Source organism: Nymphalis io, chromosome 18 (assembly GCF_905147045.1).
Source record: "Nymphalis io chromosome 18, ilAglIoxx1.1, whole genome shotgun sequence".
Classification (NCBI taxonomy): Eukaryota; Metazoa; Arthropoda; class Insecta; order Lepidoptera; family Nymphalidae; genus Nymphalis; species Nymphalis io.
The window spans coordinates 1,915,543-1,935,990 of NC_065905.1; the positions used below are offsets into that span (position 1 = coordinate 1,915,543).

General features: G+C 32.6%; 1 protein-coding gene across 6 annotated transcripts in view; it reads left to right on the forward strand.

Moving 5' to 3' along the window:
- LOC126775513 (homeobox protein cut-like) overlaps nucleotides 1–20,448 on the forward strand; it is a 141,373-nt gene that overhangs the window by 21,625 nt on the left and 99,300 nt on the right. Inside the window, exon 2 of one of the 6 annotated variants that reach the window (XM_050497505.1) lies at nucleotides 9,573–9,605. The exons of the other annotated variants lie outside the window; for them this stretch is intronic. The gene's annotated coding sequence lies outside the window, so the exon portion shown is untranslated. The remainder of the gene's footprint in view (nucleotides 1–9,572; nucleotides 9,606–20,448) is intronic. 6 annotated transcript variants of the gene reach the window in all.

The following is a 20,448-nucleotide window of genomic DNA, read 5'->3' on the forward strand; positions in this document are numbered from 1 at the left end:
ACTCCGTCTTAATTACATCATTAAGAGTTAATTGTTGTTTTCCAATCGATCCTGTACAAATATTTGGAGCGGAACAATTAGTGAGGAATCATTGGCAACGATCGCCACTTAAACTGCCAATAATGCGTTGTGACCAATGTTATCTGTGACTAATAATATATTCAAATTAATAAAAAAAAATCGAAACATACCCATCGACTGTTCTATTTTCAATTAAATTTGAATCTTCTTTTTTACCAAATTCCAAAGGTTCACTAGGTTCGTACTCATCAATTCATTATTTTAAAAGTTTGACATAATTTAAATTTCGAATCAACGTTCGATTTTTAATTCGAAACCGCCATCCTATTCTGGAGCGACGCCACAGTATTATTCGTAATAGCAACGAATATGAACAATAGGGGCCCATATTAAAATCGCGATGCGAAATAAATATTCATCCGCGTTCAAGGAACGGACCCCGGCGATGCGTCCCAGTGATACACTGCACATTTGAATGCTGAGTCCCGATAGTATTGTTTTAGTATTACTAGCAAAGCACCCACTAAGCCTTATATTGATTAAAAAGCATATTTACATTTAAATTTACATATGCCGTGCCTCGAATCGCACTTATCGAACACAAGTCGCAAGGACGTTTTGTTTTACCGTGGATTAAACACTGCTTGGAATTCTGCGATGTTTCTCGCTCGGAGAGCTTGGAATGGATGTTTCGCTGTAATGATTAACGCCTAATCGAAGACTCATTGACTTCGTAATGAAAAATCGCGTTTCGGTGAAGTGCGTAGATAAATGCCCGCCGCAGGATACATAAATATTAACTTAACTTACGTAAATTACTATTTTTATTTATTTACATATTTTATAGTTTTATAAATAGTTTCTGTAAATGGGATAAGGATGAGGGTGATGAGTTCAATTATCCTAATTTTGACAAATGTCGAATGGTTCACGAGGAGTTGTAAGTATAGGTTATACGATATAAACATTGCCATTTTAGCGTATTATTACAATAGGACATTATTTGTTATCCGATTGTGATTGAACTGTTGTTTGTGATTGAGTATTTCTTTTTGCTGCTAATAAACTGACTCAGTATACTAGATGAACTCCTTCAAAGTGATAACCGAAGAGTATGAGCGCAGGTCTTGCTATTGCAAAAATGTTGACATAATTTATATTTAAAAACCGAATACAAATATCATGAATAGTAATTATTATTATATGTGATTGCATTTCCGTAAAAAGTGGTAACCCCGAGTCCAATTGCATGAACGTCGGTTTATTATCCCCAATTAAAATGAGTTCATACGTTTATTGTTCTCAGCGGTATCAATCGTTATGGAGCGCTCATAAAGCGAAGTATCGCTTCAAAACCAATATCAATAAACGCGCCATTAGCCACCCATCTCGGGATGGAACGTTTAAAACCGCATCAAAAGCGACCGGCCATTGAGGTAACCCGTTGGGGTTTATTCCCCGCTCGATTTTTTAAAACTCATTTAATTTATATATAAATTAGTAATGCTTTTAAATAATATATTATTTGTTCATTGAAAAGTATGTCGTTATATACTTCGATCGATTATTAATTACTTTTTTTCTGTTATCATTTGTTGACTTGTCATTTTAAGTTATCAAAACAGGTTTGATCCTAATTACACTAGAGATGAATAAATAAGATATTTATTTAACTGTACTTTAAAATAGTTCTAATATCGATCGAGCGAGCGTGTAATAAACCTTCGTTAATAAAACTAACAATTAACGTCTATAAACCGATGCGCCGACGTCGATCGTTTATTTATCCTCAGAATATGACCGCCGATAACATTCGATCGATTTTAAACAGTTCTAATTATAGCTGTAGCTTTACGATCAACGGTAGCGAAATTTGAATTTGGAATGGTTTGTTTTTTAATATTATTTTCGTGGTTGGAGCCAGTATTTTGCTTAAATTTTCTTCCTTTGGTCTTTTTGTAGAAAAAAAATATATATATTATGATTTTTACTAACATTGATAACATTTTTGCTTACATGCTTTAGAAAAGTGTAAACTGAAGATGATGATTCTATTAGTAAAAAAAATATGGACATAAATAATAATTAATAAAGTAACGCACTTAATTAGGGCGGACTCGAACCGATTTAATTAATCGACTCGATACATCGGTATCGGTTCGCATCGCGCGCATTTCCCTACGGAATGCCATCGGTTACCGTAGTTCCCACAGCCGTGGTATGGAATGTGTACCATTCACGGGGCAAGGGGAAGGTTTTGGACAAAAAGTCCGCAGCTTTCCCATGCCGTCCTGAGGATAGACAGACAGATTGAATTGTTTTCTTTTATTATTGTTTAATTTTTTTTTGTATATATTTCGCGAGTTATTACCGTCTTGATATTAAGAAATTTCCAAGAATTTAAAAACAGTTGTAACATTTCTTTTGAATCATCGATATTTCTATTACGTTTATTGAGCTTCACGATTGTTACAAAAAAAAAAATTAATTTAAACTTTATTCGACTTTTAAGAAGACTACATATAACCGGAATCATATCGAAAATTATTTAAAGAGAAAACGTTTGTTTTTATTGTAAATACAGAAATATTTTAAAACTTTAATCATCTAAGACGAACAAAAAATTATGTAACACAGAAAACGTGGATCCACAGCCGCGACCTCGGCCTGGACCAAAAGAACTTAACCTGTATTTAAAAATCGATTGCAACCAAAAAATTGTCACTGACAAATGATTCGAACGCCTTGCGGTTGAAATTACGAATTCAAATCTTCGAATTTCGAACAAAAAGCTCCATTAACCGTCGGTTGTTACCTTTTTTAGGCTGTCGATGATTTCGGGGCTAATCGTGTTTTTTGTCGATACGTTTCGACTAATCGATGCATCGGCCTCACTAATTCGATTTGCGCTCCACCCACCGCATCTATAAGTGGGCGTGACCTATCGATACTTTATCCGGATCATTACCCAACTACTCGACCCATTTAAAAATCCGATACGATGAATGCGCAGCACGAACTGCATTCGATATTTAAATACGGAGCTATTTAACTACAACATTGAAGCTGAAGTCGACGAACTCGCGAATAAAAACCGGACATTTCGAAATGACACACGTCATTGTTACTTTCGGGATGTCATTTGGGAAGCATTCGAATCGATTCGGATAATCGAGCGTTCAGAATACCTCTCACTCGATAATTTAATAAAAGAAAAAAATATAAATAATAAAATCGATTGTGGTCGGCGGCTGGTACAGTCGAATCATCAAGCGCTGATGGTTTTTTAATGATATTTTTCACAATCGGCCCGATCATTGATGGTTGTTAGGAAGGCGACGCCTCGAGACACGGACGTATGCACGATACATTTTTGTCGAATAGTAATCTTTATGATTATTGCCTTGAGAACTTCAGCCTGTGAAGTCAATTACGACTTATCGTTAGATGTTTATAAGCGATTTGCGCCACTATTACTAGAAGCATTGCTGTTGTTTTCGTTTAACCGTGAGATTAAAAATAACAGTGATTTTTATCTTTGTCAGTAGTAAACTAGTTCGGTAGTTAAATTTCTGTTCTTAACATATCCAGGTCATTGTAAAAAAGTAACTTTTATTCAATTCGGTTATTATTGTTATTAAAATTTTAATAAAAGCAAGAATATCAAATATTTGATGTTAAACAAAGCTCGTAAATAACTAACAAATATTGATAAACGAATCAAAGTTAAAAAAAAAACCATTAAAGTTTAATAGAGAGATCATTAGACGGACAAAGGAAACCTCCATCATTATTTAAGGTCTGAACTGTGCCAAAAATTATTTCAAAGACAATGTTTTTTTTTTTCGACAAAAAAAAATTGACTTAGGAGTAAATTTTTATGAATGACATTTTGGTATTATTATTAGTATAAAACTTAGCAGTTTCGAGTTTGACTCCCACGTATGTCACTGTTTTTTTTAAGCCAGACGAACACGCAATATTATCGTCAGGTGGTCGATTGAATATAATAATCAACTTCATAGATACTGGCAGTGCTAAAAGTATTAGCATTACACTTTCAATGCGGCAAATGAGCTAAGAAATAAATATGTCCCTTATAATTTCATAGACTCACGCACATATAATATGTATATACATAAGTACCTACTTAATATGAGGCTTAATATATTCGTGTCCCGTAATTCCAAAATTCAATTAATGAGTTTAGTTTAATTTCAATTACTATCATTGTTCTTTATTCAAAAATAAATATATCCAAAAAAAATCGATTAGAAAATCGATATCGAAATAAAATCGATTAATTGATACATCGTACGTGTTCCGTGTGATTTACGATCGCGTTGCAGACGTTCGAATTGATGTCTCGTGCAAAAGGTTAATTGGTCTTGAATTAAATATAAACTGAAATAATTAATTTAATCTTTATTTATAAGTTCAGTTAATTTAATTTTAATTTATCTGTTTGCTTAATTATATTGAGCTAGAAAAGTTTCTATTTAAATGCAACGATTTCTTTTGAAAAAGGAATACATTCTGAATTACCAAATGATTATTAATTTATTAAAGATAAATAATAGACCTTTGCTTTTTCTTCGTGAAAAAAAAAATGCAGAAGACCTTCAAATGGCAAACTGTATTCATTTTATAGTCAAAATATTATATTTACAATGAATAAGTTGAGAAACACAAACTATTACCTTTCACTGTCTCAAACACGTTACAAAACTTAATAACAAAGTTCAGAACGTAGAAGCGATTACCGTCACAAAAGATACCAGCTTAATATTTACAATTCAATTATATTTATCAAACGAAATTAGACCTTAAGTATAACGCCATAAGATTAATAGGTTTTTAAATACACAATTGTTTTTTGAAATTAATTTATTTGCAGATGGAAAATCAATCGTTGATTTGAAATGCACTTTATTACGTTGTAATAAAGTTTGTTATTATTTTTTAATGTATTGCGGTTAGTTTGGTTTTCATTGAAATGTCATCCCTTCTGCATGCTTTTGAGTGATCTCTATCGAAAGTACAGTTAGCATAATATTTTATTTTATACCGAGTATAAGACGAGTAAAAGTAAAACGTTCCTACACGTAACGTTTGTTTTTTTTAATGAAGTTTAATTGTTTTTAAACAAAAGTATGAGAAAAAATACACTTTTTTATTATAATTATTACAATGAGTAAATCTGCTTCCGTTTTCCTCATAAAAACATATATGTATATAAAATATCTAAAAAGGTGTATGAGCATCATAACAGTGCATAGCGTTTAAAAACAGTTGCAATAAAATACGAACGGCAGTGAAAAGAGTTAATGAAAATTCCGCGCGACGATTATCGTCACATTAACACGTAAAATTTACGTGTTCACGAGATTTCATCCGTAACATTAGAATACACTACAATTTATACATAAAAAGCTTAAGTTTTGACGTACTTAAGTGTAAATTATCGCCTGCTTTTTGTATATAACACGCCTTTATCTTAAATTATGGATTATTTACTTTAAAAATGGATTACTTAGTAATGATATTGTTTTAGTAAGACTTCTAGTATTATAAGATCAGTAGGACTTTAAGAACAAACTCGAAATTCACCGCGAAAAACAGTCGTAAATTTTAGAAGCTGATATGCGATATTGACCTTTATAATCATAACATTTGAAGAATACACGCATCAAAATAGTATATAACCACGAGTCACTTGTTAACATTTCACAGGTGAGTAATGAAGTGAATTCTTACAGAATCCCACTACTACGGTACTGTCGATGACTTTTAAATAGTAATGATTTTTAAAGTACTAGTAAAGTCAAAGGGCTAGTTTTTTTTCTTTAATGATTAACAGGTAAAATGGTTGAAAACATTTAATATTGTCAAATAGTATTGTTACATGAATATAAAACTATTTTTATATATTTTAAATAACGAATTATAATTTTGTTCCTATTAAATATATCGTTTTTGCTATCACTACAAGGATATGGGTAAGGCTTAGTGCACATGTTGGTCGTTCCGCCGATCCAGTGTTCCGTCGTGATGTGATATCGGAGTTGCGAATTCGTTATCATTATCGAGACACGGCTTTGTCTCAAATCGCTTAGAAATGTCAAAATACTGCAAATAAACGTTTACTCTGTTACAAAAACAGAACATAAATGACCTACAACTGACCTGCCATGAAAACCTACCATTCGAGGGTATATAGTATTTTACTTATATTAAATAAAACTGCGTTCAATAGAAAAAAAAACAATCCGTTTTCCTCGATGCCAATGACATGCCCCAGCAGCCGTTCGAATATCGAAAACATTTCAAAATTAGAACGCGCATTCGAACTCTTTCAAAAGACGTTCTAGAATCGAAAACAGCGATTAGTTTTAAGTGTCGCTGTTCGAACTTTTAAAAATATGTCGCTCGTTCGGATTTTAAATTTAAATATAAACCGGGAGAATGCGTTCTATTTCGCCTCCACTTTACGATGTTTGTCAGTTAATGATTATCGTTACGAAACTTTAGTGTTGTGATATGAATTTATGCTCTCTGATCGGGAGTCGGTACTCACTACGTAAAATCTGGACCGAAATAATATCATGTATTTCACGTTGGTAAATACCAGTTCAACGTTAACGTGTATTAAACAGCAATATACTAGAGATTCATAGAATTTATTTGATATTTATTGACCTTTTCTCTTCTAAATTAACAACGCTCCGTTAATTTACCATCAAATTAAATCAAACTCATGTAATAGTGCAGTGTAATCTTTTAGGAAATTCCTATCTCTCTCGTTGTATATCTATCTCTCTTTTGTGTCATTTAATAGAATCTGTTAATTGAAATATTGTTTTTATTCGCATGAAAGTTTATTTCCAACCGTAAAAAGTTATATCAATTAAAATATATTCGTAACAAGCGGTTTATTTCACAAGGAATGCTATCCAGAACTTATCAGCTTGCTTGGGGTGACATTTTAATTCCGATGTCTTTGACATATCTGAGCGGCGGATTTGTATCGGTGACAGTTGTCACTGTGACAGTTGAAGCTATGAGCGCTATGGGTCCGTTAATGTAATCGGTTGAATTATTCAGTTTTAATTAGTTCGTTAGTGAATTCGACTGATATATTTGGATGCGTAGGATTATTTACTTATTAAAAATATTGTTGAGATTAAGTTATTTTAAATGTGTTAAAACAAGTTTTATAATTATCATCCTATAGTTACGAGATGATAGAAATATATATTTTTTTTTTCAAATAGCCATGACTGCCATTCATAATTCAAACGTCGGTTTTCGAACACAATGAAAGAAGTAATAATAAATTGTTTTTGTTCCATTGACACTCACCCACTTGGCACGCCGGTTGAGCTATTACTATAATGTTTGTACAGAAAAATATTAAAAACACGCTAGCGAGACGTAAATTACAAAAAAAATATATATATTTACTAAAATACTCCGATTGGTGATAACACTTATAATGCCTTACTTACTCCGTGTGTAAGTACGTTTTGTGTAACCTTGTTGCCGTGCAAGTAACCTATTCTTCCTATATTACGCACGACACTACTAAAGTTTATTTATTTTGAAAATGAACATTCGAATTTTAAAAATAATGTTACATTTAAAAAATAGCAGAAACAGGAACGGCACAGGTGCGTATTCCACGATGCGTTCTAAATTCGAATGTGGCGATAGCCCGCGGTTCGATGGAGTTCGATTTTCGAAAGCCAAAATGCGTTCGGAAATAGCGCGCGACAGCTGAGACGACATCGGACTGATTTTTTATTACCTCCTTCGTGTTTATGACCACTTTATGAGTTTTTTTCCATCTTCTATCACTTTCTCATCGGATATTCTCTTCTATTTTCAAATCACGGTATTAAGAAAGTTTACGATTTATGTCGAGGTTTTTAACGATAACATTTTCCGAACTCTTGATTAAAAAAAATTAATTTATGAACTGTTTTAAAACGCGAAAAACTTAATTGGAACTCTTAAAATTTTACTCTATACCTTATACTAAAGTATTTAGAGAAAAGTTCTTCTAGCAACTAGATATTAAAAATAAAGTTGTTTACGTAAACATTTTTGAAAACGTATTTTAAATAATATAAATAAAATATTAATATCTCCATTGATTTCAATCATATTTTATACGATATTATTAGTCGTAACCAAAAGTATACTTCGAATATAAACAGTCGACAACAATGAAAGAAACACGTGAACGCACTCGTAGAGCTTCGGAATGGTTATTCATTCGGATCCATTTGATTAGATCATTCAATTCCCGATCGATAAATAAGCGATATCCTTTCCAAACGAGGTCACTTATCGAATGAATCTATAATCGAAATTCGAGACTACTATATTTGAATTAACGATCGAGTTCCTTGCCGTATTGAATTTATTCAAATTAAAAAAATAAATAAAAGACGCCTATTTGAATTAAGAACGGAAATCAACCGTCGCGACCGATTGTATGAAGTGTGAAAGGATCGATTCAAAATGGGGTAGTTTTTTAATCCAGCTTCTGTTTATTGACATTTTATTATTTTTTTGTTAAAGCGTCATTGTTTTAAGGCCAGTCTTAGTTTTGGTGGCTCGCACGATGTGCGATTATTACATGTGGTTTAGATCAAGAAGTACAGTCGGCTTTATTTATATGCAAATTTTTTTACGTTTATCAACGAATGTTCGTTAATGTACTTTTCAGTCGTTAATATATAAAATAAAGTTTGTAGGTATCAACGTTTATTCGTGCGGATATTGACTGCGCTCGGCGCCCGCCCACACGTTTGACGTTTGTAATTACGTTCAGAAACATTTAATTATTACCTATTAGTTATTTATATAGGCTTCGTGGGTGAAGATTTCGAGGCCTTTACCGGTAAACATAATTTTATTGTTTATGGAGCGCGTAATGAAGTCAAATTAGGCATTTTCGTCGACCCATCAGCGGGTCATAAAATGGTACTAAAGGTCGGTATTGATCGCGACCGAGTAAAACTATTTTATTATCTTTTTATTGTAATTTATAGTCAAATAAAATGTTTTTATTATTGCCATTGGTTCATAAGAAGCAACTCCGAATCGGTGGTGCGTTTCTATCGCGGTAATTAAACCTTTGTTTGATTTTTAACCGTACTTTAAACCATCCAATCATCTCTTAAAAGTTGTCATATCGTGTCTCTGAGATATTCCATAGTTATATAGATATTAATTGTAAACAGACATAAAAACGAAGACACATTAACTAAATAATGTTTAGCGTTATTTAATCTCGAAGGAACAGAAATAAATATAGTCGGTGGCTTGAAGCCAAAAGAAAACAATTATAATTCAGTGTTCAATTGAAATTTTATGTAACGTTGTAAAATAATTCAAAAACCATAAAGTCGAATGAGCGTCACGGTATTAAGTATTAATTTTATGGCAAAGCCCGCATTATCCCGAACAGTGTTGTTTCTCAATACTCACAATAATCTTATAAATTAAATTTATATCTGGATTAATCCTGATTTTATTTTCAGGTAATTAAATCTACGACGGAGCCAATAAATACAGTGAGTAGATTAAGAGAAATGATGTTACAGTTACACGTTTTACGTTCTAAGAACATGTTTGTTTTTTTCGTATGGCAGACCAAGTGAGCACCTTTGCCCGTAGACACTGGCAATGAAAAAAGTATAAACTATTGCTATATCGTCAATGCGCTGTCAATCATAGGCTGTGAGATGTTACGTCCTCGTTCCAAATTACACTGATTACTGTATAGATATTTAAGTAAAATTATTACGATACGATTTAGATTAATCGAAATATGTAAAATTAAATGAACAAGCATTATTACATATTCATAATAAACCACAACTTTAGTTAAAAAAAACTTTAATAAATGTTTAAAATAAATGAATTTAAATCGCACCATAAGTACCGATACATCGAAACACTGACCGCAATAGAAACGAATAAAAAAAAACAAAATGAAATAGCAACAGAGAGACAATTTTTTAACTTTAGTGCTCCCCAGATGAATTTTGAATTTAGAACAAAACGAGATCGAACAAATGCCCCCAACTTCGTGGGCTCGCCGCGCGAAAATTAATTATTAATTTGTTACCATCGGCCGCGTCTCCGGGGGAGACGTGTGTCTCTGCCTTTTTATTTTCACAATTTATTTTTAACGCTTCAATAATAGCTAAGTTAATCTTTATCAATTGTGACTTGTTATCTTCTTTTTTTTTAAATATAAAGGATATTTATTTTATTTCCATTCGAATTTTAAAAAATGTCGATTTTAATCAGCCATCATTAAGGCTATAATTATTTTTATAGTTAATAAAAATAGATGTCGCGTGTTTTATAGTTCACTTTTTAATTTATCTAAGAACCGTTCCTATGAACACACCTAAGAGCACTTAAGATATCGAGCTATAAAATATATGTTAGAAGTACCCTACTGTGAAAACTCGATAATTTTACATTCAGGCTCTAAGATAAAACTAACAAACGTACACACCACAATCCAATGGCCGAAGTATGTATTTCACTTAACGACAAAAATTGACAAAAGGTGACGCGGATCCAGTCACTCAATTCCGTCCCGGCGGGATTGTAAAAACATCAAAGCTCAGATAATAGTGGGGAAACCGACTTTATTGACTCCGTGTGATCCTTTAACAGGGTGTCGCTGCTTTATGGAGGAAATTCCATAAAAGCATAGACCACTGAATCATAGTGACAGTCGGTACGGGTTTTGTGATAAAAATAGTATATATGTTGCGGATTGTGTTATGTAATCCATTCGGTCTAAATGATATTATCTATCAATGTAACGGTTGTACCCGATTTTGAACATCGAATATAAAAATTGCCATTTAAAAAAAAAAAAGTTATCAAACGTATAAAAGTTATGAAATATTCTTGTCAGTTCTTTTCTTTCAAATCTATTTTTATTTTGATATATTGTTAATTAATTTTCAATATAAGAATAATTTTATAACAACTTGAAAAAAGTACGTAAATTTTAATTTCAATAAAAAACAATAAAAAAGCTGCTATATATAAAGAAATATATTTTATAAATAATATTTTATACACAAACAATGTCCTTTTAAAGGTATATTTATATAAAAGAATGCAAAAATATATTTTAATTACTTCAATTACAATCTAAAATTACTCAAATGTAGCCCGACACGATCTTAATATCACACCTTTATATGGAGCCACTTAACAACAAGATAAACATTATTATAACGAGACGATTTCAAGAATTTTAATTCGATTCGTATATAGACTATAAAATGTCTTTACATCTTTAATACATTGTATTAACACTACGATTGAGAAACCATGAGCTATGTTTGGCATTAAGATAATGAGTCTTAGATTGAATTAAAAAAAAAATTGCAATGATAATTTCATACAGCCAATAAAAAAAAAACAAACAACATAGACAATCACAAATTCGATAGCAAACACAAAAGAAATAAAAGTCAGAGGGAGGGCGAACTTCGAAGCGATTTCTTGAACCCGACCAATGTTTACAAGTTGAAAGGGACCCTCTTACACAGGTAAAGAGGTACTTAAGATGTTTTTTTTTTTCGCAAACTGATCACGTTCGATGTCTTAAGTGAGCCATCTTTGTTTCCCGCCCCTCAGCGATTTACGCGCGAAAATTTCATTCCGCTTTATTGATTCTCGTCTTCGAGTTCGAATTTTAAAAGGGTTTCAAATCTCTCGGTTTGAAAAAGTTCTTTAACTTTGTGGAATTTGATTACAGATGTATATTCTGTGGCCATCAAATGTGAAATAGAATGGTTTTTTATCTATACATACCTAGATAATAATCTTTATGTAAAGTGATATTATTATATTGATGGATGAATAACATCATTTTTTTTCTCAGTAAAAATATCGACATTAAAAAAAATAGTTACGTAACCACCATATGTATTAAATAAAAAAAAAGGATTTATTGCAAAATGTGATATTGTGACGTATTACTTAGTAAATGTAAAAAAATAGATAAATCCTTTTAAAATATTTGATGCCCGCTCTTATAAATTTATTGTTACGTAGTGAGAAGCCAATCACGCGGTGCTCCCGTGGCGCACTGCCAGTCAATTGGAGGCCTATTATCAGATAACTGATCAATCCGTTCTGATTGCAAAGTCGATAGTTAGCCAATTGAACCCGATTCACCGACCGACTTACGAACGAACACAAGCAAATATTACATTCATATTATTTTTTTATATCTCATTAATGAACTAAGGTGTCATTCATTCATTTATTATTCGCTTTCAATATTACAATCTACTGTCACCTTGTTGTTTGTTTGTAAAAAATATATTAAAAAAACACTTTTTTTAATAAGTTTATAATTGACAGCGATGTATCGAATAGTGAAATTATTAATTTGAAATGTTTTTATTAGTTTCCTATATCACAAACGTTATCGAAATATAAAATCTTATTTACGATCGTTAAAATATATATATTTTATGTTTTCATTTGTGACAAAAAAGAAAAAAAAAAAACAATAATTATGTGAGTTTTTGTGTCGTAAACTCACATCAATACGAAAACTGAGTTTAAAATCGATCGTTTGACAACAGATAGAGGCAACTACCGATGGGGTCTTAAAATTTTATGGGCAATAAAAAGCTGACTTATTCGGACACCGCTGGCACTTGCCACGTTTTCGACTAAAATCAAACATTAAAATTCGATATTACGACCGATAGTTCTAATTTTACGATGTTTTAAAACTGAACGATGTAACCTTTTTTAATAAATTATTCGATGAAAACAGATATAAAATGATGGTATTCCATTGAAAATATGATTATAATTACACGATTTGAATATTAATCGATTATTTTAATTATACACACATATAAATAACTGACATTAAGGAAATGGACAGTTGTCGAAGGAACTAATGAAGTTTAGTAATAAAGTTTCTTAAATGTTTAAATTCCCCAAAAAGTAAATATTTAGTCGAAGAAACAACGTTATCTGTCCGATGTAATCGTATCATTTAAAAAGTATACAACTCGAGACATATTAGAAACATTCGTTTGTGCGTAATGTTGAAAGAAATTAAAAATTAAACGCGGCATAAACAAGATTGTACGAAAAAAAACGATTCGCCCGAGCACAAATCAAACCGGTTCCGAATAAAAAGGAGGTTCTGTATTTCGAATTCCTGCCAAGGACACGCGGTCTCGAGGAGACAATGTGCGCGATGCGTAGCGTTTTAATTGTCAAAATTGTCGCTTTGAAGTCGCCGCCGACGCGTTCTCGTTCGAATGATCCGCAAATTCGATTTTCGATCGAACGACGTTTTTGTCGTGATCGTAAACGCTTCGTAAATTGTTTCATTAATGATCAGCTACCTGTTGAAAGCGTTTAATCAACTCCGGCACATTTTGCGTTCAGACAAAAAATATATAATTGTAAAAATTACTGCAGCTGATCGGCAGTGAAGCATGAAAATGCAATTGCGAATTGCATTTCTTTAATACGTACCCAAGTATCTATAAACAAACGAAAACGTTCGTTGCAAAATGATCGCTACCAACAAAAACTATGATATTAAAAGCAATATATACATAAGAACACAGAGATCAACGCCTAAACATTATTCGAGGCGTAAAAACAAAGACGTAGAACAATAAAATTCGTGTAAGATATTATGGAACGAATCGCGATTGGATAAGAACGGAAGTGGCGTGCACAATTCGAAGACCATATCGGCCATGTTTGAAAAAGCAATATTTTTACAGTGCGCGATTAATTCAAATTTAAACGAGACATTGAGGAAAAACGATCGTTACTCTAATATTTTAAAGACACAATATTGCTTGAAAAAAAATTGACGTTACAGCTCACGGACGCCGTACAATGTACCAAGCAGAAAGAACGTCCAAATCTCGCAGTAGCTGATATATCGTATGACCTCGGAAACAGAGTACATATTAGCGTGGCAACATATACAGTTATGATGTCATATAACATGTCACGTCATACAAGTCATACGTGCAACAGACGCTAGCGTGAGCGCATTCACTGTGGCCCTGACCTCGCTGCGCGCGCGCAGAGGAAGTGGGGGCTTGATCGATCGCCGTCTCGGATATAATCAGTTCTGCTGTTCGACTTTTAACTCTGCACGAATGTCCACCGCTTATGTAATGGCTCCCCGGATCCTCGCGAATAGCTTTGTAATCACTTCTGGCAGACACATGACGCTTATATTAAGGAAACCATTACACACGGCATAGTTTTTTTTATGTTACACTTAATTATTAAAATGCTTTCAAGATATTTCCTTCTTTTCGTCACAAAACAGTTTGACGAGTGCGAGTTTTTTCTTAATCGATAGCGTTGACGTTATCTGCGATTTGTATGGAACTCCAATTATTGTCACTAGATGGCGCTGTGTCCATTCCGTACGAATCGCATTTAACTTAATCGTCATCGAATAAGTAAAAAAACTAGGACAAGGAACTATCACTAACTAACCGGTCACGTCATGTTTAACATCCTTGTGTCCATTGCGAAGCGTACTACGTGAAACATAAAAACTGTCAAACAGCGTAAGCCGCTGCTGACGCTACATTTCGTTATTTTAAAATTAACTTTAATCCCGAGAAAATTCACTGCAAGTTAACAACTTTACATCTTCGCTTCTGCACACTTTTAGTTTTTTAACTATGAAACTTAGTACGCAGTCAGAAGAGCCTAAATAAAGGGTCAATCGAGTTAGCCGAGTTTGAAAGTGTTCGTTAATTCGTCCACAATCTCGCACAGCGACGACTTTTTGTACGAATGCCGATTATTCTACGTGACGTTCCCACAGTGGCCGATCGTAATCCAGAATAGGCCCGCAGCGGAATTAAGACGAATTCCTTTTTCGAATTAGCGAATCACCTGTCTAATTACGCGCGCTTCTGACTTCGAATTCGGAATTCGATTTTTAAACGTTCAATTTTTGGTCGACTTTTATGTTGCTTCACGAAGTTCGCCTTTGATATAGCGACTGCTTAATGCTCGTAGAGAAATTCCCCGCTGATTATTATTGCAACATTTAATTTGTTTAAATTGAACTAAAGACAGACTTCTTTCGAACATTGACAAGGAGTTCCCGCTCCGGAGGGCAACACCGAAACCGTGATTAACAACGAAAATAAATAATACAAACAGACTATAAAAAATCGCATCTCACATTAGCATAACAAAGTGTCAAAATCGTTTTCGGATCGACAATCTGACAAATTCGCGGCCGATCGGCACAAAAGTGCCCCTTTCGCATGCAAATTTCTTTTCTTCGACGATTTTTTTTTACCGAAACTTCCGCCTATTTTCCCGCTCGACGCACTTCCGGCGGGGCGCATCGTTCGGAAATCGGATGAGTTTCAAAGATACCTTCTCCCCCATTGGATCGTAAAGTGGTCATATTTTCTATTTTATACTGTTTATTGGCTTACAAGAATTCTATTGTTGAATTTATACTTTGGCAGCGTCTGTAATATTATTGTTTATCTAACACTATATGCCCTTTTGTTCGCTACATACTTTTATTGCATAAACACTTTTTTTTTAAATAAATAAATACTTAAATTAATATTTTACACGGTCGTTTAAAAAGCATAAACTTTCAATTAAAAAAGTGATAATTAAAAACAAATTAAACCATAAACATTAATATTCATCGATTCGAAAGCATAGACTTAAAATAGAGCGATATAGCAGATGTCCCGTGTAACCGTCAGTGGGTTTGATTCCCGGCACCTGTTGTTTTCAAACTCTTCGATTACGCACCATTAGCGTCAAACCGATATTTAATACGATTGAACTTTCTTTCTATATTTAATTTAATATTGACTTTGGCAATTATGTAAGTTTGGCATGTATACATAATATATAAAAAATAATATGGAATGGAATCCATTATGTTAAAATTGACTACAGGTATTACTGTTCATTAAAAATCTATTATTTATCTTTTGTTGTGCTTAATTAATGACTTTTATACGATACACGAAACCTCTAAGATACATAATATACAAACGTTTAGCAACTACAAGACTAGACATCGAACCGGTGACCTTCACTTCGCCTTCCCAACCATTTATCATTTATTCTTACATCTCATAAACAATAAACAAACAATACATGTCATTATTTAAACAAAATAACGTTTTAAAACCATTCAAATTAAATAACAAACGGACAGCGGCTTCCAACACAAACAGACAAATTATTTCACTTACTTACGAAAACAACGCCAATTAATATGACTATAACACCTCGTGTATCAATTGAGAATTAACCTTATTGTATATATATATAGAGTTCATAATTCTCCGTCAAGTGGCAACCGTCTGCAGAAAGGGTCTAACTCAACAATAAAATACTTTTGGTTAGCCGCAACTCAATAAATACTTCATAGTATCGGTTTGAGGGTGCTGCCCGGATGTCCGGCCTTCGATCTTTTGCCCTCCGGGGCGCCCCCTATAGGCTAGGGTTACATACGATTTGAATTTCGAACTTAGATATGTTTCAATACGAAATTATTACTCATTTCTCACATTCCATTGGAAGTAATCTCTAAAAGATATTTATCTTACAGCTTTAGTTATTTTTATAGATTTAATTAAATATAATAATTGCTTACATATATTTTGTTATGATTAAAAATTTTCGAATTATAAAAAGAAAGTTTTTAAGCGCCATATTGGATTGTTATAAAAAAAAATTGCCAGATATAAAAAGAAGTGTGACCTTTAAATTAATATTTTTTTCAACTTTTATTTAATTCAGCTTTTTTATTACGAACTATAAATTTATAATTAATTATATAAACTGTAGCTGTAAACTGTAAAATACTTTAAATAAGATTAATAATTATCGCTTTGTGAGTAGCCGCGATCGCGTTTAAAGTCATCCCGGGTACAAGGGTAAGATGTCCACTAAGAGGTGTTTTATCGGAATGATCCCGGATTACTTCTGTATCCCGTCACGGGCCATCGCCTTAATTGGGGTCAATAGTTCCCGGACAAGTTGTTTAACTACCGACTTTGTTAAATAAGGGTTTTCTAATTTGCCCTTCATATTAACTATAATATATTCCCTACCAGTTATTATTCGCGGCTTCGCGCGTGTTAGTTGTTAGGTGTTGGGTATGAAAGTCTATGTTCGTCCTTAAGGTTCAAGCTTGTTCCATATCAATTTTCATCGAAATCGGTTCAGTGGTTTTTCCGTGAAATCGTAACAGATAGACAGAATTATTTTCGAATTTTTAATATTAATGTATACCGGAACCGTAACGGCCTGTCAATGTCCCACTGCTAGGCTAAGGCTTCCTCTCCCCTTTTGGAGGAAGGCTTGGATCTTATTCCACCACGCTGCTCCAATGCGGGTTGGTAGAATACACATGTGGCAGAATTTCAGTGAAATTAGACATATGCAGGTTTCCTCACGATGTTTTCCTTCACCGTCAAGCACGAGAAGAATTATAATCACAAATTTGACCAACTGATTAGTATATATTGGACAAAGATTTTTACATCGGCATCGTTTAAATTATTTTTTTATGTATCAATAATAAATAATTCATGATTTATAGAAAAAAAAAACTAAAGTGATTTAATGACACGTAACATTTCTATTGATACCATCCAAAGGACCTGATACAAAAGGTCCTAACTATAAAAATCGTAAAAAATCAACACATCAATTCATATCATCTGACGTTTAAATAAAGTTCATATTCGTATAAATGTTCGTAAACACGTGCAATACGTATGAAAAGTTACCGGATATCGCTTATTAATGTCGACTGGACCGAGCTATCGCCAATAAAGATGATTTGACCTCGTAATGTGACAGCTATGACAATTACATTGCGATGGAATCAGTTTATTCGATTCTCAAATAGAGGATATGATCATGCGTTATTAACGTTAATGTCCCACTGCTGGGCAGGAAGGACGAAGATGGCTTTATCTGTTGTCTTTATCTGCTTTGGATTCGTATTTACGTTCCAGATTTTGTTAAAAAATTTAATATTTAATCTGTGAATGAATGATTAAGGAATGAGTTGCGTTAACACAATGTAACGAAAAACATAAAATTAACTCTTAAATTATTAATTAAACTTAAGATGCACAATTTATCGTGTATTAAATTAATTAGCAGCCAAAATTAAAATCAAGGTCTAGTTCTCCTATGTATATAAGTAAAAAAATTGCGAACGAGTACAGACGTACAGTTTAAAAACATATAATAATTTAAAATTATATCTCAGCATATCAAATTAAATTTTGATTATTAGTCTGTATTTGTTTTATATTTTTCCATTTGAAATATTTTCTTATCACGAGTCTCATACACGTAATAACGTCTTTAGTTTGAATCAAAGTGAGTCGATTATAGTCTTAATTATGTATACATAGGAACTATATTGGCGTAAATGATTAAAGTTAATGATGTACGTGTAGCATTTAAATAACATTTTAATGTTAATCAGTCTGCTGTATGTCGGAGTGTGCTTCTATTGAGTCGTGTATGAAGTCAGTAAAAAACGTTTGTATATCTTGATCGGTTTCATTGCTACGCGGTAATGTTTTTTTGTTTGTCTGTGCTGTTTTATTACTCTTGTTATTGTTATATCAGATTTTATAATAAGTTGGAACGGGTATATATTCTTGTATATCTAACTTAATAAACAAATAGGTATCTGGGTAGGCGCTGTGTTACGGCTTACCAAACAGTAGTACAGTAATAGCCTGTTAATGTCCCACTGCTGGGATAAGGCCTCCTCTCTCCCTTTTTTAAGGAGACGGTTTTGGAGCTTTTGGCTTTGGGTTTGCCAAACAAGCGAGTGTAATTACACGCACAGGGGAAACAGCATCGTAAATCCCATGATTGCATTTATGGTGTACTGAATGGTTTACAATGCCTGAAATGCAAAAAGCACTCTATAAGATGACTTACCATATATATATATGACATCGATGGTAAATTTACTTTTAATTTAATATATAAGTCCGTATATCATAATATATATTCCTCATGATGATCTCACTATAAAATGACTTTTGGTGATACATACATACATATATACTGGTACATATATGGATAATATTTTCCGTATTAACCCTTAGAGATGGTGGTCTAGACCTATTGAAATATAGATACATTATTTTTATTAACTTAAACACTAGACTACAAACTCTGTTTTCCCAAGAACATCTTCATTACTTAATGGCTCTGGGTATATAGGTTACAAATAGCATTACTTTTATCAACCAGATTAGTCTGATCTTCAGCAGCATCACAACTGCTACCTTTATTGTTCGTCACTTGAAGTCCACCTCAATTATCAAAATGTCAATATAACTTTTAAACTCATTACAGCCTGAGTGAACTATTTACTATAACTCAAATCTTTTTTATATGGTTTTTTACTTTGTATCTAGCTATAAAAGTCACAAATATCTATTATCAAAGAAATGTGAGTTCGTCGATATAATTAAAGTCCATATATACCTTTGAATTTATTTTACGATCGTCATAAACTTCAGAATTGTAATGCTCTTTTTATAATTGTGTGTCCAGAATCAAAAAAATACATTTTCTTTTATAACTAACGACGCGGATGGACTTTAAAGTCTTTTCATCTCCTAACATTTGAAGATTGTTATTCAATAATTATTTGTCTACTGATGTTAAGGATCTGATGATAGACTAATCAGGTATCTTAGAAATAAGCAACAGCCGTTTTTCACTCACTAAAAGTATATAAAAGTATTACGTATAAATAACACATGAATTCCATGTAACCGTGAAATATAAGAATTTTCTTTTGAATAAAATAATAAATTATATGTCATAAATAATGAGTTATAATTAATAATAATAAAAGCAAACACACCAGTGTAGTAGTAACATAAATAATATATAAAAAGTCGAACAAGTGTAACGCGATTGAGACGCCGGCACATGTATCATTATTTATGTTTAGATATATTTCCAGTTCAGAAATAACACGTTGAGCTTTAAAAAAACATACGCACGAAGGAGACGACATAATAAAATGCATCTGTGATTAAAAAAAATGATTTATTTGTTTTTCTTAATTTCTGACTTACACCACTTCCGTCTCCGGATTGAGGTATGTTTTAATTTATGGACCGTTGTTATCTTAGGTTAGCTTAGACGTCAGATTAATGAGTCCAAATATACTGACAGAAATTTATCGATAAATATTATTATTACTTTATAACTGTTCGTACGCAAACATCTCCATTCACTGAAAAGGATTCATTCCAAACTTGTTCGTTGCCTTCGAAATGTATTTCATTGTCATTCTTAAGATACCGTAAGAGGCGA